This window comes from Tursiops truncatus, chromosome 5, assembly GCF_011762595.2.
Source record: "Tursiops truncatus isolate mTurTru1 chromosome 5, mTurTru1.mat.Y, whole genome shotgun sequence".
Taxonomy (NCBI): domain Eukaryota; kingdom Metazoa; phylum Chordata; class Mammalia; order Artiodactyla; family Delphinidae; genus Tursiops; species Tursiops truncatus.
In genome coordinates, this window is record NC_047038.1 from 45,745,839 (window position 1) to 45,769,281 (window position 23,443).

Consider the following 23,443-nt stretch of genomic DNA (forward strand, 5'->3'; position numbering starts at 1 on the left):
GTCCTCAGTTGTTAAATTTCTGTGCTTTATTTTTCTGCTTGAAGTCAGGACATACCTTTATTTCAATCTTTGGAGTCTAAGAAATTTGTTTCCCTATAAGAAATCTCAACCTCGTTCTTGCCTTTTAATATTTAGGTTATTGATAAGATCTTTTACTCCTTGTAGCCCAAAGAACTCGGAATTGAACAACATCGTTCTAGGGATGCTCTGACAGCATAGTCATTATCCTACCATTTTTCACCCTTTCCTCCTGCCCCTTTTCTCCCTTCTCTGTTTCCTCACTATCTCAAGTGTTTATAAAAAATACCAGTGGAGGGCAAATTTTGCCGATGTGGTCTAAGAGTGAATCCAAATTCTAGGGAATTTGACTAGATTTAAGTGAAAGCATAATGGGCTTAAAAATCCAGAAGACAAGTACAACAGCAATAACATTTACTACTATTTATCATTTACTGGTTCCTTAGATTGTGCCAGATACTCTGCTAGGTTCTTCTGAAAACTTTCCTGACTGTGGCCCTCCCTCTGCCCCTGGTTGGGTTAGGTGCCCCTCCTTAGTCTTTGTTTGCATCTTTGTTAGCATACTTACCACATTGTTTTATAATTTCTCTGATCGGTCTTTCTCACCATGTGGTGAACTGTTTTGAATTTGAAGATCCTAACACAATAATTTAAAATCAAAGATGTCGAGGGACTTCCCTGGCAGTCCAGTGGTTAGGACTCTGCACTTTTACAGCAGGGGATGCAGGTTTGATCCCTGGTTGGGGAACTAAGATCCCACATGCCATGTGGCATGGCTAAACATAAAATAAAATTAAATTAAAAAAATAAAATCAATGATGTTGAATCTGTATCTTCTATATGAATTTACAGAAACAGGCAAAAACACATTATCTTAAATAATTTCAACATAGCTAACATGTATTTAGTGCTTATTAACTGCCAGTTGATTTTCTAAATGCTTTCAATCTTTTAAATTCATTTATAGTGTCTTTTTTTGGAATTACAATCTAGGGGTTTCTGGATTCCTAAAATGGTGGTCTTTACACCAAGTTTTGTCTCCTCAGGGAAGCTGGGTTTAAATTCTGGCCCTGTGCTTTATTCATTTTGATATTATGTATTTTAGGGTTCTTCAGAGAAACAGAACCAACAGGATATATATAAATATATAGAGAAAGATTTATTATGAGAGATTGACTCATGTGACTATGGAAGCTGAAGAGTCCCACAGTCTGCCATTTGCAAGCTGAGGCTCAGGGCAGAGGGTGGTATAGTTTCAGTTCAAACCCAAAGACCCAAGAGTCAAGAGTGCCAGTGTCTGAGGGCAGGAGAAGATGGACATCCCAGGTAAAGCAAGAGAGCAAATTCACCCTTTCTCTGCCTTTTGGTTCTATTCAGTCCCTCAATGGATTTGATGATGTCTACTTATATTAGTGAGGGTGATCTTCTTTACTCAGTCTACCAATCAAATGCTAATTTCTTCTGGAAACACCCTCACAGACCTACCCAGAAATAATGTTTTACCAGCTTTCTGGGCATTCCTTAGCCCATCAAGTTGACACATAAAATTAACCATCACATTGAGCAAGACACTTAATCCCATGGGGATCAGTTTTCTGTTGTATAAAAGAAGGATTGAGTCACCCACTTCTCAGCATGCTAGGAAGATGGAATCATATTTTCTTAGCTCTCTGTGCCAGTGGGGTATATAATAAACTCTTATTATCTTTCACCTTCATTTCTCAGATTAATGTAGCCATACGATGAAGGAAGAAAGACACGAGGGAGTTCAGGGTATAGAAAAGATAATGACTATAATTGTTGAGCACTTCAAGGTGAAAAAAGAGAAGGAGTAGGATCAATGTATTTTAGGTCATGGTGCTACAAAAAGATGGGTGGAGTTGGACTAAAAGAGTGAATAAACTGGAAAGAAAGGAAATGCTGGCCAATGAGAGGTGTACGTGCAATGAAGATGTGGAACAACCACCATAGTTGGAAAAGACAACATTGAGGTAGAGCCATGGGAGTGAGTGACTGTGGTAGGTGAGTTGGCATCAACACTGGAGGAGAGGTATACAAGGAACTGAGAGGCCAGTATGGGGACAAATAACCTACACAAATGTATTGGAATTTTCTAGAACATAAGACAGATATAGTGTGTTAGAGAGAGAATAAGTGGCCTAAGAGTTAAAGTGGTTAAAAAATGATCTACATGTTCCAACTAGAAAACTACCTTACTACACTGCTAGCTACTAGTGATATAATACTGTGAAATTTCTTTTTTGAGTGTTAAATTTCTCATTTTCAAAAGGAGTATAAGAACTGTCCTGTATTACTGACATATTTTTTGAGATGATCATAAGTAATAATGCATATAAAAATTATCTATTGTAATGCATGGCTACTGTGAGATGGGTGGGGTATCATCTTGAAATTTACATCTCAACCTTTATTTTTCACGTCAATGGAACAGTTATTAATTTCATCCAATACTTGGGGCACACAGTCTGTGGTATAGAAAAGTAAGGGGACACCTATGGTTTTTTTTAAGTCTTGTAAAAACTGGAGACTGAGTGACATTTGGGACTGCTTTTTCATTCACTTCCCTATATTTATCATCTATTTTCAAGTACCTAACTCTGATCAATATACATGGTAGATGATTTTATTCAATAAATATTTACAGAGTATCTGTTGGATGCCAAGCACATATTCACCATATGAGATACTTTACATTTTCCCCCCAATACATCTCAGTTCACTTTACAGTGAACTTCCATTTTTAGATATTTTTCTGCTAGGTTCAGGAAAATCACCAATTTTCTTACAACCTAGATAAATTTTCATTTACAGAAAAATTCTATAGTGACCCAGGTGCACACCATACCCTGTTCCCCAACCACAAAACTCTGGTGGAGTTGATTAACTGAAGTGGAAGAAAGCAAGCAAGCGAGCAAGCCAAGCCGGTAAGCACACAAACAAAACAAAACTAAACTAGAAGATTTGAACCTGTGTATGTACTTACAACTAACTATAAAAGACCTTAAGTTGTGTACAACATTATAATTGTATACTTTGAGTTAAAGATCAATGGAATTATTCTTGCTTTTGAAATAATAATTATTAATAGTTTGAACACTTTTAGAGATGGAACCAAATATAAAATGACTCTGCTTTTATAACTACAGTCTCTAACTTGTCTGTATTTGGCAATAGACTTTAAATTCTTAGAAAGTAAGGGGCATGTTATCTTTGTATTTTTGTTCCTAGGGCCTAGCACACAGTAGGTTCTCATTAAATGTTAATTGCTTTTAATTAGATTAAAGACAGATGGGATTTATATAGAACAAAATAATCTTTAAAATGAATTATAAACCTCAAACCAAAACAAGCTAACATTTTCAAGTGTGAAAATAAGTATTATTTCTAAATGAATCTCATATGTCATGAATCAAAACTGTAGTATCTCAAATATTTTTACATTTAGATTTGAAGCAAGCAACAGCTATGCAAAATGCTTCTAAATGTTAAGAACGTGTTTGTGTAGGATAATTTACCATGTGACTTTGAACGGTAGTTTAACTCACCCCTCCACCCTTCAAACATCTGGTATGTTTCCAATAAATAAGGCAGCAGAAAAGGTAATATAGAAGAAAAACTTGCTCAGGGTTAGGGATATAAGTTTGTTAGGCTGTGGGATTATGGATGTATATGCTTTTAATCATGGAAGATTATGTGCATACAATCAGAATTTTTATTAAAAAATATAAATAGCTTCTGAACAACTGTTGAAATTTAAAATGGAAGCAGTGAGCTCCAAGGGCAATGTAATTTTCTTAACAATTACAGCTTCCATTCCATGAGAATTTTCATTTTGCCAGCCATGGCAATGGGCAAACTGAGTTCATTACCTTTCGTCCTTAAAACCATCTTAAAAGATGGGTATGGTCTTCAGTTTAATTATGAAGGAACTGAAGTGCAAAGAGTTGAACAAAGTAGCTGCAGTTCACAAAATAGAAACCAGCAGAACAAGATTTGACTTTGGGTCTCACAGGTGCGAAGGCACATGCTCTTTTTGCTACCTATCTCTTATAGTTCTTGTGAAACTAAGGTAATGATAATGTAAACACTTTACATAAATTAACATATTTAATCCTTACAGCAAAACTATGGGAGAATTGAGGAGACAAGTTATATGAATTGACCAAGGGCAAATAGCTGACATGTGAGAACAGGCGCTTAAGCACAAACTACACTGTTTTCTTTATATAAGAGAAATTATGGACAGCTCCTAGCTCGAAGCATGACTTGTATTGGGCACCAAGTAAATGTAAACTCCTTTCTCTACATATTCTCAATGATTTCCGTAAAGTGAACACTTAACACGTTTGTTGACTAAATCGTGGAAATGATAATACATGTATTATATAGGTATATTAAAAAAGCAGAACAAATACTAGATACCCCCTCAGACTGTTGTTTTATATGGCATTTCAGTCCTCCCATTTTTAGGAGAAATGTGATTTTCTATATTTAGGTTTATAGAAATATCTGGCACGGTCATCCCTTTTGGGTTATGTCTGTTTCATAAACTCCTGTAGTCGGGGCATTTTCATCTAAATGCCAGGCAATTTGTGATTACTCTTTGTTTTATGACCTTTCAGTTAGTATGCAATCTATTTGACAGCGCTCATCCAACACCTACAGCAATTTTGCCTAATATGAGAGCTAGTTTTCCTGAGACACTAACTTGGGCCTGAATAAATCAAATATGTCCCAATACTTCTACAATCCTTCCTTAATCAACTTATCTTCAAATGGTATGACAAAAAGAATCATGTTTGCTGGCATGATTTGTTTCTTTGGAAATCTGTGCTAATTCCAGTTTATAGTCTATTGCTTTTTCTTAACTAGACTATTTTTATGAATAGGTAGTTCATCATTCCAGTGAAGCTAGAAATGAATATGCTTAAGGAGAGAAGAGGTTTTATACCACCATCATATGGCAGATCATTGAACTTTATCATTTGCCTTCATTTTATTTAAATAAATAGATAAAATTGGTAGGGAGACCTTTTGAGGGATATTTATTTGGTTTATGGTCATTTCATGCCTCTGTCCCCCCTTCCACCCCGCCACACACACACATACAGTTGAGCATTCATGTCTGTATTCTTTGCTCCCTCTAAATAGAATATCTGTTTTGGGGGGGACAGAAGTAACGATTTTTATGGCTATTTTGTTACCTTCCATCCCTATCAAAATAAGAAGCACATAGTAGGTGATCAACAATTCTAGCTGGTTCATATTCTCAGTCAACTGAGAAGGGGTATAAAGTTGTGGTTGACGAACTTTAGATTTAATCTTCTTTGATTCCTACTGGCTGTGTAATTTCGGGAAAGTTATTTAAACCTCAGCTTTTCATCTGTGCATTGGGGCTGATAACAGTCCTTACCACATGGGGTCAAATGAGATAAATAGCACTGTGGTGGGCGCATTGTAAAGACTGAAAATATTATTCTCTTTAGTTTATTTAAAAATATTTATTGAACACCTACTATAAGCCAATTGTGGCCTGAGCTAAGGGGTAGGAAAGTCAAATTGTTTTTGACTTGGAGGAGACTGAGAAATGGCGAGATACACAACAGAATGTAATAAGTATTACAATCCGTTTTGTGAAAATATGGCTTAGCAAATGTCTAAATGCCTGAGAACCAAGGAAGAATTCAGAGAGAAAATAGTGTTTGAACTGATATCTAAAGATGAACCAGATCAAAAGCAAGGAAATTGCAGGCATTTAAATATATGATTAAATTCCTTTTCTATGTGACAAGTTCTTTCGTGAAATTTGCTGTGTACAAGTATACTAGTGTTCTCCAGACAAACAGAACTAGTAGGATCTATATATATGTATATCTATATCTAATCTATATCTATATCATATGGATATATAAAAGATTTGTTATGAGGAATCGACTCACACAATTATGGAGGCTGAGAATTTTCACACTCTTTCCTCTGCAAGCTGTAGACCCAGGAAAGTTGGTGGTATAATTCAGGTGAAATTCGAAGACTTGAGAACAAGAAGAGCCAATGGTATAAATCCCAGTCTGAGGTCCAGAGACCATGAGATGAGATGAGATGACCCAGCTCATCCAGTGAGGCAGGAAAGAAGAAGCATATTTCTTTTTCCTCCACTTTTTTTTTTAACATCTTTATTAGTATAATTGCTTTACAATGGTGTATTAGTTTCTGCTTTATAACAAAGTGAATCAGTTATACATATACATATGTCCCCATATCTCTTCCCTCTTGCATCTCCCTCCCTCCCACCCTCCCTATCCCACCCCTCTAGGTGGTCACAAAGTACAGAGCTGATCTCCCTGTGCTATGCAGCTGCTTCCCACTAGCTATCGGTTTTACATTTGGTAGTGTATATATGTACATGCCATTCTCTCACTTTGTCCCAGCTTACCTTTTCCCCTCCCTGTGTCCTCAGGTCCATTCTCTAGTAGGTCTGCGTCTTTATTCCCATCCTGCCCCTAGGTTCTTCATGACCATTTTTTTTTTTTAGATTCCATATATATGTGTTAGCATACGGTATTTGTTTTTCTCTTTCTGACTTACTTCACTTTGTATGACAGTCTCTAGGTCCATCCACCTCACTACAAATAACTCAATTTCATTTCCTTTTATGGCTGAGTAATATTCCATTGTGTATATGTGCCACATCTTCTTTATCCATTCATCTGTCGATGGACACTTAGGTTGCGTCCATGTCCTGGCTATTGTAAACAGAGCTGCAATGAACATTGTACCACAGTGTTCATTTCCTCCACTTTTTGTTCTATTCAGGCCTTCAGGAAATTGGATGATGCTTACCACATTGGGGAAAGCAATCTATGATTCAAATGCTAATCTCATCCAGAAACACTTCACAGATGTACCCGGAAATAATGTTATATTTGGGTACCCCCATGGCCAGCCAAGTTGACACATAAAATTAACCATCACAACAGGCAATACACTCACTGAGTATTTTTATATAATTTGCTTCAAATGGAGGGAGGTCCTTCTTTTCAACACGCACTATGCAATGTACCTCTCTAATTATCATCCCAACAATATACACTTAAAACATTTTCTGTTGGAGAAGTATGTTTACGTGTGTGTATGTGTGTGTGTTTAATTTAACAATTTAACAGTTTCTTCACGGTGATAGTGGGAAAGTAACTTAACCTATTTTGAATCCTAGGGTACTCATCTATAACATGGGACAGCTACTCCTGACTCACAAACAATTAATGTATAGAACGCTGGTGACTTTTCAGTTTAGGTTCTTGCCCTGGATCATAGTGTGACTTTAATATGCAAGGAATTTTTGTGTTTGGGAAATAACATGACTTCCTACATTGCTGCATGGTTTATTCATTGGATAACTTAGGGTTTTGGAAAGGGTCTTTTCTTTCTCATGTATAATTTCACTAAAATAAGTAGGTCAGGGTTTCAGCTCCGTGAGATTTCTTAAGTGCCCATATTCTTTTTCTTTCGTTTCTCTGTCACTCCCTGTGGTGTTTTCTTGTGTGCTTGCAAAGTTTTTTCACCATCTCAATGTACACATCCCAGCCTATGGGAAGGGAGAAAGAGGACAGAGAAAAAAAGAAACTTCCTTATAAGGACACCATGCAGAACTTGAACACATCAGTCCCATCAGATTTGCTGGACAGAATTTAGTCGAGGGGTTTTAACTGGTTGCGAGGGTGTCTGGGATATATAGTCTTTAACCAGGAGACTGTGTGCTCAGCTGAAACCCAGAGGTTTAATTATTAAAAGGCAGAAAGGAAGAATGGATACTAAGGAATAATTAGCAATCTGTACCATGTGCACACCATTGCAACAATTCTTTAAGGGTGATCTTTTTGTCCATATTCAGTGGATAAGATAGTTGAAATTCAGAGAGAGGAAATTACTTGTCAAAGTCACATAAATGTGCAGATCAAATAAGAACGGCAATTACAATCAAGACAGCGCTACACTAGGTTCTCCGCTCTAAAAGAAAAGGAAAAAAATAGCTACTTAATGTTGTTTTGCCACCCAACAGAAAACAGGCAGCTACAGTGTTCATGTGCCATTGACAAGGCTATGTTTTGCAGGCAATCTTGTGGGAGCTGACATAACAGGAAGAAAATTAAATCATTGAAAGTAGTAGCTAGAGTTAAGCCCTTGGGAGAGGAAAAAAAAAAAAAAAAGCATGACTTGTTTTCAATTACATGATTACACAGGTCTCAAAGATTCTCCTGTATGTCCCAGGTAGTTAAAATCTCCCTTCTTTTTAACCATCAGCTTTTAGTTGAATTTTTAGTTTGAGAGAACAGCCCTGAGAACACAAGTAATATACATTTACAGGTAAAACAAATTCAACCCTGAAAATATGGGGATAACAAGATAATAAAAAATGTGGGAGCAAAAACATTGGACAAGGCCTATCAATTTGCCAAAATTTTGAGGTCAGATGTCCACGAGCCATGAAATTGTTTAAAACTTGCTCTGGATAAATAAATATATGTTTGGAAGAATTGCTTACACAGTGATTTTTGAGCTTTCTATTTAGGAAAATGATAAGAAAAGTGAGAGAAAAGATTTCTTAGGGCCAGTGACAACATGAATACTAGGGAATATATCCATGCAGAAAGATGACCTATTCAGCAGTATATAATCACTGACCCTACTCTGCCTCATTCATGAGAAGTTGTTTCTAAGCAGCTTCAATTATTGCATAGTCTTCAGTACTTCTTTCAGGCGTTAAAAATTTTCAATCAGCTATCTAATTTTATTTTGGAGTTCTTACCTTTTAAAATTCCTTTACTTTTTTTCATTATGTTAGAAAAACTCAATTAGATTCCACTGGTTTTAATACTCTTCCTTTACCCTACCAATTTCCCTTAAAGATGGGTTGCCTATAGGCTTTGTTGGTAGGTAAATTTGGAGGAAAGTAGGGAAGTTTTGGTAGAAAGCAAAAAATATTCCACACTGAGAAGCTAGAATTTGAAAATAGAAGCTGTTCCTATATGTTGAGCATCATGGTTAAAAAGAGAATCTCAGTTGATTTCTTTGATAGAATTAATTGATTAATAGCAATGACAAAAAAAAAATGTTATGATCCCAGCATCTCACATTACACTTGTCACCTCTAAGATTCCTTCTCATCCTCTAATGCCCCCACTCACCAAAAACTGATGAGTAAATTCAGAATCCTTGGCTAAGTAGCCTTTGGAAAATTTTCTCTCCTTGGTTATCAGTCAATATTTGAGGAATAAACAGTAAGCCCTGTAATATAGTAACTTTCTAGTGTGCAGAATTAAGCAAAACATTAACTGTGATGATGGAAGAATGGAATTAGATGCTGTGTAGATTGATTTTAGTAGTTTACAAAATCCAAATATTTGTTTGGTCTATTTATCTTGTCTTTGAGGATGTCTGAAATTCTCACTATTTTATCCAGTCCTTTGAGTAAGGCTGTGTATTAGGCTGATCAGGCTGACATGACAATACCACAGACTGGCTTGCTTCAACAATAGAAATTTATTTGCCATAGTCCTGGAGGCCGGAAGTCCAATATCAAGGTTCTGGCAAGGTCAGTGTCTGGTAAGATCTCTCTCCTTGGATTGCAGATGGCTGCCTTCTTACCATGTCATCATATAGCATTTCCTCTTATGAGCACATGAAGAGAAAGAGAGAGAGAAAAAGAGAAAGGGAGAGAGAGAGCAAAAGAAAAAGAAGAGATCCCTGATGTCTCTTCATCTTCTTATAAGGACACTAGTTCTATCATATTAGGGTCCTACCCTTATGACTGCATTGAATCTTGACTAAAGTTTACATGCCCTATCTTGAAAAACAGCCACCTTTGTGGGTAGGGCTTCAACACATGACTTTTGAGGAGACTTAATTCAGTATATAAGAGATTTTGTCACCCCAAAGCACTATGAGAAAACAAATCTATATCCTGAGTGAAGAAGGAGGCCAAAGGCTTAAAATGCTCCTTAACATGGACAGCTTTGGCATATTTATTAGCTGTCATTTTAGAAATCATGAACAGGATTTTGGTAGTTTAGGACATGGGACAAAGGATTTTTCATGGAGGGGGTAAAATGGCCTAAGAAAAGACAATACACCATTTGCAGGTAGGAACGCTCTCTTAGGGACACAGGTAGTTGAAAGTTGAAGTGAGGGGCAGGGATGCAGAAATGAGCAAGAACCGTATTTGTCTCATTCTTGCTCCTTTGCCATAACCCACCTGCTTTTCTACTCCTTGGCTAACATGCATAAAGTAAATTCCTAGTAGACTCTATCGTGATTCACTGTCACTGTCTTGATCCTCTTCTTGGGTCTCTTTGTCCAGTTGCCTAGTCTCAGTTTCTTACATTTGATTATAATCAGCATTGTTCTCATTCCTTGGACAATTTGACTGAAACTTTCATTAGATATAGCATTAAAAACAATAACATGCTTATCTAAGTAAAAGATGGATACTGTTCTTACAAAACTTACCTATAAAAATTTTAGCCACCATTGTCTGAAACTTATAATGTAAGTTCTTTACATTCATCTCTTCATTGTATACCTGTAACACCCCTAAAAATTATGTTCTTTATTATTTCCATGCATTTCTGGTATTGAACCTGGACCTCTTACATTTTGCTAGTATCCCTTGTTAGTTTTCCATGTTCTTGTCTCAGATTAAGAGGTTGCACCTATCCTTTAGGATATAACCTAGGATATAAAATTGCAGAGACACAGAATGGAAGATTACTTCAAATCTGAGCCCCCAAGACACAAGGGCATTGGGGCAGGTGGCCAATTCAATGCTAAACATCCATCAGAACCACTGGTTTGTGCTGATTAATGAAGATGACTGCTTTATGGGGTGGGACAGTAGGTTATTGTGTTTGACACTATAAGGAAGAGTGTACATGAATGTTTCTGCAGACATGTCACCTCCCTTAAAGGCACCTCTAACCTACATAGTGCAGTCTGCTCAACTGTCTTATTGTGGCTGCATATCAAGGGCTCCCTTTTCCCTGAGTACCCAGGAATTTTACTGATAAACATACCGCTTGGAATTAAAGAGTACTTTAGACAGATAATTGTGCTTTCAGATTCTTAATCTCTTTTGGACATACTTCATTACTCATTTAATGTAGCTTGAATTAGATTATTTTAAAATCGATTCAATTAAATGTAATCTACAAATCATTTAAAGGCACTATCGTATTGCATTATCAATGTGCAACAGTTATGTTGAGTGAGTGCCTAATATGTGCCTGGCATTATACTATAATACTAACAACAATCTGAATGTTAAATATTTGTCACCTCCATTTAAAGATGCAGAAACTGAGACATATGTTTAACAGAGAGGTTAAATGTCTTTTCCAGTGCTACAGAGTATATAACAGCAGACGGAGCTGGGATTTGAAGCCATGGCTGGTAAACAGCAATTCTGTTGCGGTTTTACCATTTTTCTATGGTTTCTCAAATGATTTTGACTTTTCCACAGGTGATCACAGTCACTATGTTTAGACTCTATTCTGGTGTATATAAAAGGTGTGTTTATTTGCTCTCATCACTATTTCCTCTATTTTCTAAGACTGGGCCCAAATAGTTCTATATATTTGTGATATAATTAAAAATTATGTCTTCTTTGTATATATTGGAAGTTTTCCTTGTCTTGAATAAAAGAACACCAGAGAAAAACTCAGATTAGAGTTTTCTTGAACCATGTTAAAGAAGTTAATGGAAACTTCTAACCATGTTAGAAGTTTTCCTTGTCTTGAATAAAAGAACACCAGAGAAAAACTCAGATTAGAGTTTTCTTGAACCATGTTAAAGAAAAAGTAGAAGTTATTAATTTTCGTTTGGCATTTTAAAGACATATTAAATGTCTGGAAGGTTAGGGATTTGGCTTAAACACTTGGCCCTGCTTTTTATCCACAGGCTTTTCTGTGACCTCAGAATCACTGTGCAGATTGCATGAATGGGCATATTTGGGTGTTTTTTGGAGTATTTTTTTCTGTCTTTGGGCTTCATATTTGTGTTTCCAAATGAGTGTGCATTTCTGTATGAGTAAGCACGAGTCTACTTTTTTTTTCCACAGAGATGATTTTATTTCCAATGAGGTCTGTAATGGAGTTAGGGTAGCTTCTGATATGTAAGAGAATTAAAATCCTGCTTCAAGAGAAATCAACATTAACCCTTCTATTTGTTAATATTCTATCATCCTCAGGTCTCTCTGCCCACTTATTTTCTGACTAAATAATAAGCACTCTCAGAGCCAGTTTTCAAAAATTTACTTTGAAATTTTTATTTGATCAGCAGCCTCAAGATCTGAAGGGGATTACATTTTCCCCCTTTTCTTGTTTCTTGAACTAGCATAAATAATCCTCTTTGTGATAATACCCTGTCTCCCAGCGTGCTTGTTTATCATAAGAGGACTCTTGTTTCCACGGACTAATGCACTCAGAAGCTTGGCTGACTTTCTGATGTAAATGTCAGACAGGAACTATGTCTTTGCTTTTCCAGCCAAATTGCCTCGTTTTTACAACACTATGCTTGATTTATAGGGGTCTTTGAAATATTGAAATTGCCCCCTGCACTAAAAGAAATGCATCGTGTAGGCATTTTAGTATAGAAACATTAATAAGAATAATTTATAGGGGAAATGGGTTGCAGCGTTCTGGAAAATACTCAACTCTTTGAGCAAAATATGGCAGTGTCAATGAACAACACTGACATTCTAAAGGGAGGTACATATATTGAAGGATAACCAGAGTCAATCCCAAAAGAATGTCATAATTTCTTAGTTTGGATTTAAATAACCCTTATAGAAATAATAATTAAAAAAGGAACATAAGAAATTGATTCATTTTTGTTTTTCTTATAGTATGCTTCATTTCTTTATTGATAAATGGTCCATAATGATCGTCAACCACATGCTTACTCAAAAATAGGATTTCTATCTCAGTCAGGTATTTAACTGGGGAACATAGCTGTGTCTATATAGGAGATGGGGAGAATGGAGAAAGAAACTAATTTATTGTACACATTCAACATGCCAGAAACAGGGACAGGCAGCTTATATGTCTTTTTAAATTTCAGTCCTTCCATATAACATGAGAAATTGGTGTTAGTGTTCACATGTCATTGCTAAAAGTCAGAGAGGTAAAGTGACATGCCTTAAGTCTCATGGTTAGTAAATCTTGGGTTAAATATGCAATTCAGAGAACGCTTTGGTGAGGGGACGAGAATAGAATAAAATTATTGGTTCAAAAACAAATTTATTTTGTATATAGTTCATTAAATACCAAAATACTACTATATCCAGTGAGTCAAAATTATGTTTTTCCAAATACATGATATTACTTCAACACCAGTTAGTATGTTGTATTGTGGGAATGGGGAGTGGGTTCTGGCAACATAATGTTTATCTGTCTTTAGAGTAGTTTCATAATGGTTTTATGTATTAATTAAATATGACTATTCTATATGACTATTTTATGACTATTATAAAATATGACTATGACTATTCAAAGGTCAGAGAGAGTCTTTCAGAATGCTTTAAACAAGAACAATATTTGACAATAGACACATGGCAATAAAAATTAAAACAGTAGGTAGAAGAGAGAGTAAGAAAAGAAGTAGAAATGTAGTGGAAAAGCAAAGAAAATGGAAAAATTGAGGGAGAAGAGGGGAAAATCTTGATTAAATCCAATGCCTTTAGGATATGGATTGCTTCTAGATAATTTTATTTGTTCGTGTTTGATCATTTTGAGGGGTCATTATTTTTTTAACACTGGCTGTGTACCAGCCTTTGTTCTGGACAATAAAGCTACAGAGTTCCATGACCTTACAAACTCCTGGGTATGACAACAAAAGAGATGTGTAATGGTGTAATGGTGTCAAGATGGGGATAATTGGGAGTCACCGTGAGAGAACAACAAAGGGCATTTAACCCAAATTTTAAATGTCAGGAAAGATTTTTTGAAGGAAGTGATAGTTAAACTGGGCTGAGACTAGAGAGGTAAGGACGAGTTAGGCAAAGATAGGGAGTTTAGGCAGGGGACAGGAAAGTATTCCAGGCACATTCTTTTATGTGCAGTATCCCATAAGGAGTGAAATGGCACAGTCTAGGAGATTTAAGTAGTTTGGAATTCTTGGAGTGGAGAGTGAGAGGATGCAGGAAGTAGGACTAATGGACAGACTAAGAGTTATCCATTCTTTATTTCATTAAAGCAAACATCATTTTCACCATTGCCATCATTATGTCATTCATCTATTTACTATTCACAAGCTTTTATTATATAGCAAGTGCTCTGACATTTAATGTGAATGTTTTACAATGGAAAATATTATTATATAAGTTCTTAGCAGAGTTTGGGAAAACACTCCTGTGTTTCTCTTTTGCTCACACACTCATAATACTTCTGACACCAAATATATATATATTTTTCACACAATTAATTCTGTGTGACCCTAGCTGGGTGTCCCATAATTCAATTCAATTCTGACACTGTCTATTTGGAATTATCATCAGATCCTACAAGTTATGTGCTCAGTTCCACAACACTGCCCCCAATTCACAAACCAGTTGCAGGTTCCAGATTGTCTGCAACCTGTACTTCTGACTGGCTGTAAATTGGCGTTTCCATGACACCCTTCTTGGATTCAGCAATTTACTGGAATGACTCACAGAACTCAGAGAAACATTTACTTACATTTACCAGTTTACTATAAAGAATATAAGAAAGAGTACAGATGAACAGTCAAATGAAGAGATACACAGGGCAAGGTCCAAAAGAGAATAGTTCAAGAGCTCTGTCCCCGTGCACCACTTGGCGGGGCACCACTTTCCTAGTATGTGGTTGTGTTCACCAACCCAGAGGCTCTTCAAACCCCATACTTTGGGATTGTTATGGAGAATTTATCAAGCAGTTATGACCAATCATTAACTCAGTCTCCTGTCCCTCTTTCCTTTTCCTGGAGAGTGGGGACCAGTTGCCATCCTGAAGCTATTCAGGAGTCCAGTAAGATTTACCTCATTAGAACAAAACACACTCCTATCATCCAGGAAGTTCCAAGGGATTTAGGAGCCTTGTATTCAGGAACTAGGGCCAAAGGCCAAATATTAGAACAAAAGTTGTTTCTGGTGTTCTTATCACTTAGGAAATTACAAAGGTTTTAGGAGCTCTGTTCAAGGAATGGGGGCAGAGACCAATACATATATTTTCTATTACTTCACACCAGAGGACAAGGACAGTGTTTTATTCATCCTTGTATTCTCCAAGATAGCCTGAAAATTTCATTGTGAATAAAAGTTGCTAGTACATATATATTTTAGATATGTGTTAAACTGCCTTGATGTTATAATTGATTCTAGATAGCAGCCAGGGGTCAGAAAATGTTTAAAACTTGTGAGGAAATTAAGAAAAGAATTCCATTTAGAATAGCATCAAAAATAAGTTAATTAGAATAAATTTAATAAGTGTAGCACTTGTATATTGAAAAGTATGGAGCATCATTGAAAGAAGTTTAAAATGACCTAAATAAGTGGAAAGACATTATATTCATGGATTGGAAGATTTAATATCATTAGGATGGTAATACTCCCAAATTAATCTACAGATTCAAAGTATTTTCTATCAAAATCCTAGTGGCCTTTTTTTTTTCTTTTTTTTGCAGAACTTGATCACCTATTCTAAAATTCATGGAAATGTGAGGGACCCAGAATAGCCAAAACAATTGTGTAAAAAGAAACAAAGTCAGAGGACTAACACTTTCCAATTTAAAAATTTATTACAAAGCTCCAGCAATCAATACATTGTTTTACTGGCATGAGGATAGACATATAGATCGATGGAATAGAATTGAGTCCAGAAATAAACCGTTACATTCGTGGCCAATTGATTTTTGACATTGGTGCCAGGGAAATCCAACAGGAGAAAGAATAGTTTTCAACAAATGTTCTAAGACAACTGGATATCTAGGTGCAAAAGAATAAAATTGGACCCTCACCTCATACAATATACAAATATTAACTCGATGTGGATCAAAGGCCTAAATGTAAAAGATAAAACTATAAAACTCTTTGAAGAAAACAAGGTAGTATATCTTTGTGATTTTGAATTAGGCAACAATTTCTTAAATATTACACCAAAAGTAAAAATAGATAAATTGGACTTAATTAAAATTTAAAACACATGCTTCAAAGGACAAAACCAAGAAAATGAAAAAGCAACCTACATATGGGTGAAAATATTTCAAATCATATGTATGGGTCCTGATAAATCATATGTATGGGTCCTGATAAGGGACCCATACATAGAATATATGTATATATTCTTTTACAACCAATTATAAAAATACAAATAAACTAAGCAAAAATTAGCAAAAGACTTAAATAGATATTTCTCCAAAGAAGATATCCAAATGATAATAAGCACCTGAGAAGAAGCTAAGCATTGTTAATCACCAGGGAAGTACAAATCAAAACCACAATGAGATACCACTATTACCCACTAGGATGGCTGTAATCAAAAAGACCAATAATAACAAGGGTTGATAAGGATGTAGAAAAATCAGAACCCGCATAAACTTTATTTGGGAATGTAAAATGGCACAGCTACTTTGGACAACAGTCTATAAAATGGTATAGCTACTTTGGACAATATTCTGGCAGTTCCTCAAACAGTGAAACATAGTTACCATACGTTCCAGTAATTCCATTCCAAGAGAAATGAAAACATGTCCAGAAAAAAACTTCTACATAAATGTTCATAGAAGAATGATTTATATTAGAGAAAGAGTGGAAATACTCTAGATGTTCATCAATGGATAAACAAAATGTAGTATAACCATACAATGATTATCATTTGACCATATAAAGGAATAAAGTACTGATATATGCAATAAGACGGATGATTATTGAGAGTGCTATGCTAAATGAAAGAAGCCAGATACAAAAGGCTACATATTATAGAATTTCATTATATGAAATATCAGAATAGACAGATCCATAAAGACAGAAAATAGATTAGTTAAGAAAAATACATGAGGATGATTTGAAAGTCTCTTCTTTCTGTCCCTTGCAATAGGGTTGAGTTATCCAAAAGCCACATTACACGCAATGCCTAGGGTCCATGATAATATTTACTACAGTTTCACTGCAGAATATAATTTTGATATTTATTTTTATACAAATGCAGTAATAAAATGTAATTTTTTAATGGAGAAAGGGTCAACAAGGGCAATGTAGGTAAGTCGCACCAAAGTCATCATCAAATCCTATGCACTTCAACTGAAGGCCTCCCTGCCACCTCCCACCCCTAAGGTAGAAAGCCTTGGGATGAAACAGAAGCTATATGTATCATGGTAAATTGCAAAAGTGGCCATGATACTCTGCAGTGCTTCCTATTAAGCAGTGGATTCAAGTTCCCCATGCCTCGTATGTCTCACCTTTGATCAGGAGGATGTGGCAAATGTGACATGTGAGGCTTCCAAGCCTAGATCACAGCAGGTCTTGCAGTTTTCAATCTCATGCCTTTGGGACTGGGCATGTGGACAATCCTTGTCTAGCCTGATGGAAGATGATAGACCAGGTAGAGAGAGGATCCAGTCATCACACCAGTCCCAGGAAGCCAATCTAAAACCAGCATGCTTAACCTGCCTGACAGCTGATGGTAGGCACAAGAGCAGAGATCACCAGAGCATGGTTTCTCATTTAACGTTGAACACAGCCTAACACAATCACTTACATTTTCATGTTTAACTCCAAATTCGATACACTAGCTCATAAAAACTTCTTTAAAAATCTCAGTTTTCAAGAATTTATTTTTGAGATTGATCTAGTTGGAATGTCATTACCTGTTTTCTCCAGTGGTTTTAGAAGATTATGCCCTATGCTTGATTTCAGAAGGAGGAGCAGTTAACACTGTCTGTGTTGGGAAGCAAAGTGGTCTCCAGAATAAAATATGTGATCTTGGCAGGAGGAGGGTGTTGAAATATAATTTCTGACTCTTGGATCAACCTCAAACATCACATGCAGGCATTTTCTTACAAAACAACATGATGATTTACTTTATTTAATTATTTAAAAGTGCTAACAAGAATAAACAGTAACAGCATACAAAACATTGGGTTTTGAATGCATAGCCTCAGGGTCCAGGTAATGGTGATTTTCATAACTTAAAATAAAAACACAATTAAAAAAAAAGTGAAACATGCTGTTTACTTTCATTCTGAAGTTAGGTGGTCAAAAAAATAAAGGCTTTTCCTCTGAGTTTGACCCTAAAACAAACTGGTTATTGTTTTCTCTCCAACAGAAGTAATTATAAGCCTTAAGTTACAGCACACCACAACACAAACCCCAGATAATTGTAGGATTACATAAAAGGATGAAAAAGATATAAATATATTTTATCTGTAAGATGGGATTGGAAAACTTTCTAACCATAAAAGCAATGGGAAAAATCACAAAAGGATGTATCAGATTCGATGCTTTTAATTATTTTTTGTCTGCAAAAAGACCATAATATTAAAATGCAAATAGAAAACTAGAAAAATATTACATGCAAATTACATGACACATTAAAAGTTAATATCATTTATACATAAAGAGTTCATACAAATCAAAAAGGAAACATTTCCATAATTCATCAGGATGAAATTAGATGTTTTATCAACTTAAAAAAATCAGTTTTAATCAAAGAAACTCAAACTAAATAAGAATTTTATTTTCACCCATGAATAATTCAACAAACAAACTTAAATTCTGCTTTTGCTGGATACCATTTTGAGGTGTTACTCTTACCAAACTAAATAATCATACTTTTCAGTTTCGTGAGAAAAAAATAGATCAATAGGCCCACAATGTATGGTCATGCAGGTTGTGCACTGCATAAAGTGCTCAGTTTAAGATGCAGGTGGGCTCCTGAAACCATGCTTTCCTCCACCTATCAAGCCATACACCCTGATAAGAGCTACATCTATTTGGTAAAATTAGGTATTACAAATATTTTATATAGGCTAGTGGAGGCTCAACGTGCATGTATACAACATATATACACACATAAACTAGAAAAGGTGGTGAAATATGGTAACTACTATGGGGAATTTTTAGAGTTTTATGAGAGTTTATTCTGGTGTTTAAGGGTGGGATTCTGGGAGGAGATGTCATGAGCAGAGTTCTGAAAAATAAACTGGAATTGATGTCACAAATAAATATTCACAGAGAACAGAAGATGTAATGTTCTAGAAGTGAAAGAATGCATGGTCCATTTAGCATGGCCAGACTTTAGTGTGTGGAGTGTGTCGTCAATGACTGAGGAGGAAAAAGATAGGAAGGGCTTTATATGACATAGTAGGAGTTTGGTGTATCCTGAAGTTAATAAAATCATAGTTGAGTTTTCAAGCAGAAAGATGACAAAAAGATTTGAGTTTTAGGGAAATTGATCTGGCTACACTAAGCAGAATATATTGATAATGGTCTTGGAAAGGGATTAAACGTCTGACAAGTTTCTCTGTTCCTCTGGGTATATGATCGCCAGGTTTTGCAGTGCCTTGCTATGATGTTAGACCTGAGTTCTTTGAGACACATGCAAACCTGAATTAGATATTCTTTCCCCACCCCACTCCTGCTTCTTCCACCTTATGTAATGCAACAGTTCCAAAATTAAGGGATGTGTTTGTCATAGAATTTGAGACTGACCCAGGTGACTATTATTCTGAACTCCAAATTCCTGGAAGAGGGAATCTGGTTGGTTTAGAGAGTGCTGGGTGATTTGTCAGGTCCAACAACCATGGCTAGTTACAAAGCGGCCTTACTGTCCCTCCTTGCTTCAATGAATGAAGATAGGACAATTCCTAAGGAAAAGGAAGTGTTTTGATTCATTTTGACACAACTAAAATATATTGTGTTCAATCAGGCTGGGAAAGTCAGCCATAAAAGAGAGAGATGGAAGGGAATGGGAGGAACATCAGGAGAATGGCTGATATAGTTAAGAAATATAGTTACAGAAATGATCTTAAATATATCAAGACTTTTAATGTTATTTGTACACTTGACCCTGCTATTTCCTTTCTAGGTACTCTGGATACATCACGGGTCTCAAGGTACTGGAGTCTATCTCCTCTCCTCATTTCTTCTAGATAAATCTTACTTCTTGCTCTACTCTCTATGTTCCAACACCATTAATATGTTTGAAAATTGTCTGCTCCTAATTTGCAATTTTTGAGTTCTGAGCTTATTCTTCTGAGTTTTCTTTGTTGCCTAAAATCTCTCTCCCTGACTTTCTATACCTTAAAGGGCTTTGGCTCATCATTTTAAGGAGTCAAACCAGGCATCAACTACTGCAGGAATATTTACATTTCAGGGTAATGGAGTATTCTTCTCCTGAGACATTGTCCATACTGCTGTCATTTCACTTCCTTCTGGATACAGAAAAGATCCTTTTGTATATCCCACAAGACTTCATTCTTAGGATAAGGACTATGTCTTATTCATCTTCATAACCTGAAAGGATATTAAGGTACTTTGTTCATAGTTAGCACTCAATAAATGTCTGTTGAGTGAATTAAATGAAAGGGTGATTACAATCAAAGATAACGAGGAGGAGCAGGGTAAAGATATTGATTAATTGTATATTTGTTAAGAAAAGTTGACATGCTAAGTCTGGAGGTAAAATGAGGAAATAAAAGGTATAATTTCTGATCTTATAAAAGGGGAAGAAAGTAATGAGAAGAAAAGGAAAAGGAAACATATATTCAAATGCTTGCTCAAAGAGAGGAAGAATAAAGAATCATAGAACATGTGGCATAAGTACAAAGCAAAACAAGATAATAGAATTAAATCCAAATGTATCAGTAGTCAAAATGAATGTAATCACCAGTTAAAAGACAATGATATTGAGCAAGATCTTCAAAAATGTCAAGCTCTAGGGTGATTACAAGAGGCATAGAAAGTGGAAACTTGAAAGTAAAAGAATTGAAAGCAACACTAAACAAATATGTTTTAATACTTAAAAAATTTTTAATAACTTTTAATATTTGTAGCTTAACATTATTTGTAAGAGCAGTTGCAATAATAGAAACCTGGGGAAAACCAAATTTCTTTGAGAGCAAATTGAATAAATAACTTACAATAAAATAATACATACCAAACAAGAGGGAAAACAAATGAACTTTAGGCACATATAGCAACATGAAGTATTCTCAAAAGCATGAGACCAAGTCTAAAAGCAAATCCAAGGAAAAAAAGTTTTTTAATATAAAATTTAAAACATGCAAATCTAAGCAATCCATTGCTTAGGAAATATAAGCATGTGGAAAAGACAATAAGAAAGGACGAATGATAGTAAACAAAGAATTCATGCCAGAGGTTCTCTCTCATATGAAGGAAGAAGACTGGGATCAGGCATACAGTGGACTTCAAATACACTGGTAATTTTCTATTTGGTGGGTGCACTAGCAGTCCATTCAACACCATTCTTTAAACCAGCTGACATACTTTAAATATATATGCATGTATGTTTATAAAAATATGTATATTTATTTATATTTATACATATATATATATATATACACAATATATATTATATTGTGTTGACATATTTTAAAATTAATGCAAGGCTTGTATTCCTATATACTAATGATGAAAAATCTGAAAGAGAAATTAAGGAAACACTCCCATTTACCATTGCAACAAAAAGAATAAAATACCTAGGAATAAACCTACCTAAGAAGACAAATGACTTGTATGCGGAAAACTATAAGACACTGATGAAAGAAATTAAAGATGATACAAACAGATGGAGAGATACACCATGTTCTTGGATTGGAAGAATGAACATTGTAAAAATGACTATACTACCCAAAGCAATCTACAGATTCAATGCAATCTCTATCAAACTACCAATGGCTTTTTTCAAGGAACTAGAACAAAAAAATTCACAATTTGTATGGAAACACAAAAGACCTCAAATAGCCGAAGCAATCTTGAGAAAGAAACAGGGAGCTGGAGGAACCAGACTCCCTGACTTCAGATTATACTACAAAGCTACTGTAATCAAGACAGTATGGTACTGGCACAAAAACAGAAATATAGATCAATGGAACAGGATAGAAAGCCCAGAGATAAACCCATGCACATATGGTCACCTTATTTTTGATAAAGGAGGCAAGAATATACAATGGAGACAAGACAGCCTCTTCAATAAGTGGTGCTGGGAAAACTGGGCAGCTACATGTAAAAGAAAGAAAGTAGAATGCTCCCTAACACCATAAAAAAAATAAACTCAAAATGAATTAAAGACCTAAATGTAAGGCCAAACACTATAAAACTCTTAGAGGAAAACATAGGCAGAACACTCTAGGACATAAATCCCAGCAAGATCCTTTTTGACCCACCTCCTAGAGAAATGGAAATTAAAACAAAAATTAAAAAATAGACCTAATCAAACTTAAAAGCTTTTGCACAGCAAAGGAAACCATAAACAAGAAGAAAAGACAACCCTCAGAATGCGAGAAAATATTTGGAAATGAAGCAACTGACAAAGGATTAATCTCCAAACTATACAGGCAGCTCATACAGCTCAATATCAAAAAAACAAACAACTCAATCCAAAAATGGGCAGAAGATCTAAACAGACATTTCTCCAAAAAAGATATAGATTGCCAACAAACACATGAAAGGTTGCTGAACATCATTAATCATTAGAGAAATGTAAATCAAAAGTACAATGAGGTACCACCTCACACCAGTCAGAATGGCCATCATCAAAAAATCTACAAACAATAAATGCTGGAGAGGATGTGGAGAAAAGGGAACCCTTTTTCACTGTTGGTGGGAATGTAAATTGATATAGCCACTATGGAGAACAGTATGGAGGTTCCTTAAAAAACTAAAAATAGAACTACCATATGACCCAGCAATCCCAGTGGTGGGCATATACCCTTGGCACATATATACAATAGAATATTACTCAGCCATAAAAAGAAATGAAATTGAGTTATTTGTAGTGAGGTATATGGACCTAGAGACTGTCATACAGAGTGAAGTAAGTCAGAAAGAGAAAAACAAATACCATATGCTAACACATATGTATGGAATCTAAAAAAAAAAAAAAGGTTCTGAAGAACCTAGGGGCGGGACAGGAATAAAGATGCAGATATAGAGAATGGACTTGAGGACATGGGGAGGGGAAAGGGTAAGCTGGGACGAAGTGAGAGAGTGGCATTGACATATATAGACTACCAAATGTAATGGGAAACAGCCACATAGCACGGGGAGATCAGCTCAGTGCTTTGTGTCCACTTAGAGGGGTGAGATCGGGAGGGTGGGAGGGAGACGCAAGAGGTAGGGGATATGGGGATATATGGTTATGTATAGCTGATTCAC

The 23,443-nt window shown here is 35.6% G+C and overlaps 1 long non-coding RNA gene across 1 annotated transcript in view; it reads left to right on the forward strand.

The window, feature by feature from the left end:
- Positions 1 to 23,443, forward strand: part of LOC141278681 (uncharacterized) — a 34,357-nt gene that overhangs the window by 10,047 nt on the left and 867 nt on the right. Inside the window, exon 2 of the long non-coding RNA XR_012331720.1 lies at positions 20,133 to 20,160. This is a non-coding gene — a long non-coding RNA (uncharacterized lncRNA). The remainder of the gene's footprint in view (positions 1 to 20,132; positions 20,161 to 23,443) is intronic.